This window comes from Quercus lobata, chromosome 2 (assembly GCF_001633185.2).
Source record: "Quercus lobata isolate SW786 chromosome 2, ValleyOak3.0 Primary Assembly, whole genome shotgun sequence".
Taxonomy (NCBI): Eukaryota; Viridiplantae; Streptophyta; class Magnoliopsida; order Fagales; family Fagaceae; genus Quercus; species Quercus lobata.
Window position 1 is genome coordinate 45419958 of NC_044905.1, and position 9360 is coordinate 45429317.

The 9360-nt window shown below is 37.9% G+C and overlaps 1 pseudogene; it reads right to left on the reverse strand.

Annotated features, from left to right (window-relative positions):
- Window positions 1-3507: 3507 nt before the first annotated feature.
- On the reverse strand, window positions 3508-8787 carry LOC115965192 (annotated as a pseudogene).
- Between the last annotated feature and the right edge of the window lie 573 nt (window positions 8788-9360).

Here is a 9360-nt window from a genome sequence, read left to right on the forward strand (position 1 = left end):
ATAGTGTTTAGGACGTTATCAAGATAGGATGGACTAGGCCGGAGGAAGCCAAATCCTCATGGGATAAGGCAGCCCTTGTGGCAGCCAATGCTAATAGCAAGGCTTTAAATGCAATTTTCTTTGGTGTATCTCTTGACAAATTTCATAGGATCTCTCATGTTAAAATTGCCAAGGAGGCGTGGCAAATCTTGGAGACAACCTATGAAGGCACCAAAAAGGTGAAGGACACCAAGTTGGAAATGCTTACCACACGCTTCATTAGACTCATTTTATGGGAAGCTAAATGATTGGTAATTGGGAAATTCAACTTGGGAGAAAAGACGGAGGGCTCCAAGATTATGAGGAAGATTCTACGCTCTTTGCCGGAGAATTTCCGTGGAAAGGTCACCGCCATTGAAGAGAGCAAAGATCTTGATGAGATTAAAATTCAAGATCTCATCGGTTCTCTTTAAACCTATGAGCTATCTCTACCATCTCAAAGGAAGAGCAAATCTCTTGCTCTCAAGACTGTCAATGAGAGATTGGAAGCTCAAGACTCCTCGGATGAGGATGAGGTTGAAAAAATGTGGCATACCTTGCTAACAACTTCTGTAAGTTCCTAAAGTACAAGAGAGATGGAAAGTCTTTTGAGAAGGGAAAATTATCAAAGTTCAAGAAGGATAAGAAAGACTTCAAGAAGAATGATTCAAGAGATTCCTCACCATTTGAAATGGTCACGTGCTTTGAGTGCAAAGGGCATGGGCATGTGAAGAAAGAATGCCCCATTTACTTGAAGGCAAAGGGTAAAGTCTTTGCAACTACCCTAAGTGACTCAAATGATTCAAACTCTGACTTAGAAGAAAGCTATGACAGAGAAGGAAATTACTCCGCATTTATGGCCATTACACCTGTGGACTCATCAGATGATTTGAGCCTTCTAGTGGAAGAACTTAGTGAGCACATTGAAGTAGAGTCTATGGGAATTGGGGAAGAATCCGATGAAGATGAAGGAACCAAGGGATTGCAAGAATCCTCTAACTCTCTTCTTGTGAAGACCGGAGAGTATGCTAGAGTGGCTAAAGCAGCCATCAAGAAAATGAAGAGAGCTGAGCAAGACTACAAGAGCATACTCATAAGGTACAAAGAAACGAAGTGTGAAGTTGAGGCATAGAATGGAGAACCAACCGAGGCCTCCTCCAAGATCAAGTTTCTTGAGCTTGAAATGATTCAAGCTAATGCCAAGAAAGAGCGTGTTGCCTCCAAGAAACTTGACGAAGTGCTTGCACATCAAAAGCCTTTTTCTGACAAAAGTGGCTTGGGATATTCCAGAGAGAGTAGTTCATGTGCCAACGTGTCCAAGGAGATGAAATTTGTTAAAGCTAACGAACCAATGGTAACAACTTCAAGTGCTGAGAATGCAAAAGTGGAGAAGAAGCCAATTGGAATTGCTCAAAAGGTTTTGACAAAACCTCAAAATCTATCTATGGCCAAACCCAAGGCTAAAGGGAAGTCTCTCCCAAAATCTCAAAGAGGTCCTCAAGTTCAACACTTTTGCTACCATTGTGGAGTTTAGGGACACACAAGACCTAACTGTTATAAACTTCACGCATTGAAGAAAGCGGATTCTCAAAGTCTAAGATGACAAGGAAAGGGGAATTGGAACACCAAACAATCCAAAGGGCGAGAAGATGATTCCAGCTTTGGTGATGTAATAAAGATAATTGATACCATCACTTCTTGTTTGGCAAGCTTTAGTCAAAGGTTTGAGAATCATAGCTTGAGTACCCAATCCTCTAGGGATATTAGCCCAAACGCACGTGTCGTGTGGGTGAAGAGGAGTACACATGCATAAACATTAGACCATGTCCATACATCAATTCTTCCTATATGTTGTGACTTTGATTGGTTGTTTGTTTATGTTTCACCTTTTAGTATGTTTCTTTTCAAGTTTGTTTTGTACTTGCTGTTTTTGTGTTGATCTTACTTTATATGTTTTGTTTTTGAGTGTGTTGAAAAATTCAAAAACCCATAAAAATTGAAAAATCTCCAAAAAGTTTGATCGCTTGTGTTGTGTATATCACATGTGAGTTTGGCCTAGTACCTTCGTACTAATGGCATAGTGCATTTACGAGCTTAGCTTGTTATGTATGCACATCTATCTTTGTGAGAAAAATCTTGAAATCTATGTGTGACTGTTGTAAATCGATCTTGAAGCTTGTCATGAATGATTGGTCAATAGTCTCGATAGTTTTGATACTTGCATATTCTTGTGCCTATATATCTTCCCATTATTTTTATGTTTTTTCTTTATAGCTCAATAAATGTCGAATCTCGAAAAGAGATAATGAGTTACAAAAGCCGTCACACATACTAGTATTTGAATAAGAAAAAGGGAAAGTGACTTGTATTGAAATGTATGGTGCTCAAAAAGCCAAAGGCTTATTCTCAATATTGAAATATCAAAAAATTTGATAGACTTTGGAATTGATTTTATACTCATTTTTAAACAATGTATTACTATTTCATGATGTAGAATTACATTTTCGTCGCAACACCCATTGCCATTTGGTGGATATATTAAAGGGAAAAACTTAGATATAGTACTTTAGATATCATTCCTTAGGTCCCCCTCTTAAATTTTAGATCAATAAACGTACGTTAAAAGTATATGTCTCTTTCTGTTTCTGCTCTTTCTCTTTTCCCTGGCACATGAGAAACTTGGCTTCTTCTGTTCAGATCTCTCCAAATACCAAATATGAGAAGGCTTTGCAAGTTAGGTTTTTTCAATTAATATTTCTTTGGTTTTTTTTTTTTTTTCTTCTTCAAAATCCCTCCCCTCTCTAAAAATTTTTCCTCTTAATTGTTCCTTTCTATTTCTTTTTCCTTAGATCTTTGTCTTTCGGTTTTACCATCGAAAGTGAGAGTGCTCTTAACCTCTTTCAATTTCATTGGATTCTTCTATGTGATTTTTCTGAATTTGGGAATTTTTATTTGATTTTCTTGGTCTCAAGCTTTGTTTAGCTGTGAATCAAATAACATTCAAAAAAAAAAAAAATTGTTGAAGGGCTGTACTTTTTGATGGAGCTAAAATGATAACCCCACTAAATTCGCTTCTTTTGATATTAAGATTAGTGTATGTAAACTTTTTTATTTTTATTAATTTTTTAATTTTGTAAATACAATAGATGCAATTAGAGGGAGATTCAAATCTTAGACTTCTTTGAAAAATGTACTGAGAAATGAAACATTTACATTCACAACATAATTTGTCTACCTCATTTATTGAATGTCATTCCTTGTTAAGAGGGACAGCAAACATTATAATAAATCCACCTCAATACTTAATAAAAATATTCTCTCTCACTTCTGTTTTATGTTTCATCCACGATAGTATTTCATGTGTGCTATTTTATTCAATTTAAATTTTTATTAAAAAAAAAAAAAAAAAAAGACTTGGGACATACTATAATTGGTAGAGCATAAAGTAGGACACTCCAAGTGGAACTAAGGAATTTCATTCCTTAACACTCATATTGATACTAGATCTATTAGCACTGATGTGACATTATCTTTCATCTCTTTTCCAACATAGGTGTAGCCATCACCTTCCTTGTAACATTGATGCAACATTACTCGTGCAAGATTAAGTGCAGGCATAAGGAGAGGCATGGGAACATCAGCAGGCCTCATTAACTCCTCATTAATGTCTTTCCATGCATTAGAGACTTGCTTGTCAAATACTTCATTGATCACTTGTTCAATAACACCATATTGCTTCATGTAGCATTCAACTACCAAGGCAGCATGTCCTCGCTCTTCTTCAAACTACACACATAGTTTTCCAAAAGGTAAACATAAAATTGTCAATATGAAACATGTATTTGTCACACTAGCTTATGACCCTTAGAGAGATTGGAAGGATTGTAAGAATTTTTTGGTTGTGATCTCATATCATCCATCAGCCTGCAAATTACTGATGAAGCAGTAATAATCTTGGGATTTCTAAAGCTCCAATCAAATGCCTTCTTTGTAACGATGTCACCCATGCTAAGGAAAGACATAGTTGTAAGCATAGGGTAACCAGCGGTTCTTAGAGCAAGATTCATATACTCCTCCGTTGTTGGTATGTAATTTTGGTGGAACCATTTGGCTTCATCAAAGTAGGCTCGGGCCAAAAGTTTCTTCTAAAATAACATACATTAAACAACATTCACGAAAAAAATTCATACATAGGAAGCTTTAAAAAATTGGAGGGAATGAAGTTGAGTTGGTTGACTCGTATTGCGTCTTTTGCGTAGCTAACACAGTATGATCTTCCTTGCTTGGACAGCTCTTCCTCAATTGCTTCAAAAACATCAAGGGGTGCACAATAGCAAATTTTCATGTAATCTGGAAGTTGGTCTATGCTGCTAATATCCCACCTAAAAATATCATGTATCAAGTTCCAATTGAAGTTAGATTTACGTTATATATATCACGATCTAAACATATACTAGTTAATTCTATTGATAAACCTCTCAATTGCTTTAGTGAAGGGCTCAACTTCTTCAAGTGTTCCATATACATCATATATATCATCTATAATGGGCAAAAACTTTGGTTAGTATTTTTCTAGCAAGTGAGTATTGGGGCTCAAAGTAGACAGCCACTATCCAAAAATAACCCTCAACAACTCTGTCTCTTGCAAAAGGTAGCTTCTTCACAAAATCTAAATCTTTCAACCACCTACAATTCGAATAGGTTAATTAATATTGATTGGTTGTAGATTGTTAAAACATATGTGATTCACTTGTTAGGAACATATATCACTATTTTATGTACGAAAGTTCAAATAGTGTAAAAACTCCCTTGAATGTTTAGACCCCCAAATTACAAATTAACCAATTCAAGTTTTATGTCAAACAACTAGTGTGCGGAAAATGAACAAAAGCTATAATATAGAATTGGAAAACTATCTAAGCCAAATTAAAATCACAACCCACAGCAGATAATAAAAGGTAAAGATAAAAGGGAAGGAAGATGCAAACACAAAGACAACACACGATGTGTTATCGAAGAGGAAACCGAAGCCCTCGGCGTAAAACCTCTCCGCCACCCTCCAAGCGGTAAACAATCCACTAGAAAATGTAGTTGGGATACATGGACAACAATAAACCCTCCAAGCCTAATCTACCTAGTGCACCTAAGCCCTCCAAGCTTCTTGCTCCAACGAGGTTGCACCAAACCTTTTTCTTTTCTAGCTTCCCGAATCCGCTAATTGACCATAGCATCAACCAATGTAGATTGGTTCCTTCCTAACTGCTTCTTAGAACACCAAACAGCCCTCTCACAGTAATGAATATGATGAGAACAAGGTTTTGGTAAAATGCCTCTCAAGGGTTTGACAATGGAGAGGAAGAGAGTTGAGGAATTTGAAGAGACTCTAATGTATAGATTGTAGGTGAACCAATCTTGTTTTACTCTAGGGTTTCTCTCTCAAAATTCTCTCTGGAAGCTCTCTTTCATTTGTGGGTATAAGGGGTATTTATACTGGGGTGAGAAGAGAATGTGGAACGTCAGATTTTTCAAAATAGGGGTGGCTCGCGGCTTGGCCTCGCGACTTGACTGAGTCGCGAGATCCAATCGCGAGATAACTGTATGGCCAGTTGTCCTATTTTGTCCTTTAGTGCTCCAGCTAACACTCTATCTCACTCACTACCCTTACAACAAAACCCACCTAAATACAGGGTTACTAAATGCTGAAATACAAGCAAATTTGACACGGAATAAAGCCAACAAGATGGTTGATTAAATTCAATCTTACAATCTCCCCCTTTGGCTATTCCGTGACAAAACCCTAAAATAGACTCTAGACTTAACATGTGAGTTGGGAACAGTTGAGCAAAACTCACTCACACCTAACTCTAGAAGCTGTGAAGCACTTGAATCATAAGAACATGAAACTCCTGAAACACAACAATACACCATGATCATTGTATCCAGAAAAGTTTGAAATGCATATGAAACAGGCTTAAAGTGATCAAGCAATGATGAAGTGAAAAACCAAATCATGGCTTGATCAAACAAGTAATCACTACAAGGTAGTGATCACAGTGCTCATTCACACTTGTAATAAACACTTGAACATACAAGCAAACAAGAACAATGCAAGTTACTTGTATGCCCAACACTTAACCAATGCATAATACACTAAGTATGTGCATCTAGGAACAATCCTACAAGGGCACAAGAGTGACAGTACTTGAAAGAAAATGCATGACATTTAGATAGAAGTACTGATTTAAACAAAGCATAAAAAAGCTACATAAAGCATGGTACAGACCATAAAGCCTACAGATATGCATAAAAACATAACCCTAAAAACTTACATAAGCAACATGGGTACAAAACACAATATATACTAAATAACATCAACAATATATATATAAAGATTAAACCAAGTTTATAAGTTATGAGTTAGAAACAAACATACACTAAAACCACAGTGTATCAAACCCATAGCAACAATAAAATATCCAAAATCATAAACAAAGATAACAATATAACAAGATGGACACTGTCTGTTTTTGACTGCTCCCTCTCAACATATTACTCCCCCTTAAGACATGCTTCTCTGCTTCTCAACAAAACAAAAACTTTATATGTCTCCTCCTTTTTGACCGGAATGGCCAAAGGGTCACTGTCCATGCTGGGTGGTGAAGCTGTCAAGTTTTGCAGACAAAATATCAATCTGGTCCTGCATGGCTACTTTCCTCTCAGAGTGCTCGGTCTAGACTCCTCTGATTCCATCAAGTCATTCCAGATCTGGAATGATCTGAAATGCATCTGGAGGTGTATCTGAAGAAGTTGATGCTCTAGTCCTTCTGCCACTCATCCTAGGTATTGAGGTTAATGCCTGCCCTGCTGCCTCTGCCTCAGTCTCCATTGGGACACCCTCTCCTTCATCACCTTCATCTTTTTCACCTGGAAGCCGAACACTTATCCTTTTGAAGGTTGTAAGGTTGAATTTATTCAACCATTTTATTGGCTTTATTCCGTGCCAAATTTGCTTGTATTTCAGCATTTAGTAACCCTGTATTTAGGTGGGCTTGTTGTAAGGGTAGTGAGTGAGATAGAGTGAAGTTTGCTCAAGAGTGTGCAAGAAAACAGAGACTCGCGGCTTGGCCTCGCGGGTGACTCGCGGCTGCAAGCCACCAGACGCAGCACACGTGCCAAGCATGCCGGAAGGTGAACAGTCATGCTAGCTGGAGCACTACAAGACAAAACAGGACAACTGACCATACGGTTATCTCGCAACTGGATCTCGCGACTCAGTCAAGTCGCGAGGTCAAGCCGCGAGCCACCCCTATTTTGTAAATCCTAACATTTCACATTCCTCTCTTACTCCAGTATAAATTCCTCTTTTACCCACAAATGAAAGAGAGCTTTCAGAGAGAATTTTGAGAGAGAAACCCTAAAGAAAAACAAGATTGATTCACCCATAATCTATACATTAGAGTCTCTTCAAATTCCTCAACTCTCTTCCTCTCCATTGTCAAATCCTTGAGAGGCATTTTACCAAACCTTGTTCTCACCATATTTATCACTGTGAGAGGGCTGTTTGGATTTCTGGGAAGCAGTTAGGAAGGAACCAATCTACATTGGTTGATGCTATGGTCTAGTAGCGGAATCCGGGAAGCTAGAAAAGAAAAAGGTTCGACGCAACCTCATTGGAGCAAGAAGCTTGGAGGGCTTAGGTACACTGGGTAGATTAGGCTTGGAGGGTCTATTGCTGTCCATGTATCCCAACTATATTTTCTAGTGGATTGTTTACCGCTTGGAGGGCGGCGGAGAGGTTTTACGCCGAGGGCTTCAGTTCCCTCTTCGATAACACATCGCGTGTTGTCTTTGTGTTTGCATCTTCCTTCCCTTTTATCTTTGCCTCTTTATCTGCTGTGGGTTGTGATTTTAATTTGGCTTAGATAGTTTTTTCAATTCCATATTATAGCTTATGTTAATTTTCTGCACACTAGTTGTTTGACATAATGCTTGAATTGGTTAAGTTATAATTTGGGGGTCTAAAAGTTCAAGGGTGTTTATACACATATTTGAACTTTCAAAGGTTAGCTTGTTAATTGCAGAAGGTGTGGACATGGGACTGATGTCTCGAGGGATTGAAACACCCTTCTTTCTAAAGATCCTCATGAGCAGACTAGGGAAGATCAGTTTAGGCCTAGAAGTGGTTCTAGTCTCATCCACAATAGTGTCAAATATGTGGGAACTGATGTCAATGAATGTCTTTTCCTTGAGGTCTATCAGAAAAATTGCTCTTGCACTGTTGATTGTAGTCAACTTCCTTATGGGATATAGGTTAAACATCATGATTATAGTGAGAAACCTCATATCTACTGGAAAAGCTGTGGTATTCAGACACTTCCCTTTTCTCTGTCCACCTATCCTCTGTTGTACAGTTTCAATAGACAAAATCCTATCTTTGTAATTGACAAACTCTTGATCTTCTAATCCCTCAAGACGTAGCACATCATGAATGTCATGTGCATCCAAAGTGAACTCTTTACCTCTAACCCAGCAGCTTAGTTCATCCTCCCTTATCACATCATTGGAATAAAACTCCCTAATCAGGGGTTCACACACAACTAGGAGATCACACAGAAGTTTTTCCCATCCTCTCCCTTTAAAACAGCTGGGGATAAAAGTGTCCCTCAAATCCTCCAAATCCACAAACCTTTCTTGAATAATTCGTGCCTTTAAGAAGAAGTCCTTGTATCTCTCAAAATGGGAAACAGACCTGAACAGGTTAGGGTCCATTTTCATTCTCTTATCTGCTTTCTTTGCAGGAGTTTTCTTCTTTGGGGATGAAGGAGCCATCTGTGAACAATCAGAAGAGGCCACAACAACATAGTACAATACATGTGTAGAACAAATCAGTACTTTGTTAGTAACACAGACAAAAATGCAACCACACAGATGAACTTAAAACACTTAAACCTCATGCTACTTAAATCAACCACACAGATGAACAAGCCTAAAAGTGGATACACAAGAACAACTGGTATAATGCAGGGGAGTATTAAAGCAGCAAAGATTGAAAACACCCAAAAGACAAATATATGTCAATGAGGCATACATTTTGATGAGAATGAAATGACCCAGAGAACAAAAGACAGATGCACACACTAGATGAACAGGCACATATTCAGCACAGTAAACCCCACAACCAAAACAAGAACATTTTGAATCAACACATCAACATAAGATCAGACAAGATGAGTAACCAACAGATAACAAACCCTAGCTAAGCACATGATGAAGACTAAAACTAACAACTTAATCAAGTTCAAACTAAATCAATAGCTTCCACTAGCTAAGCATGGACAAAGA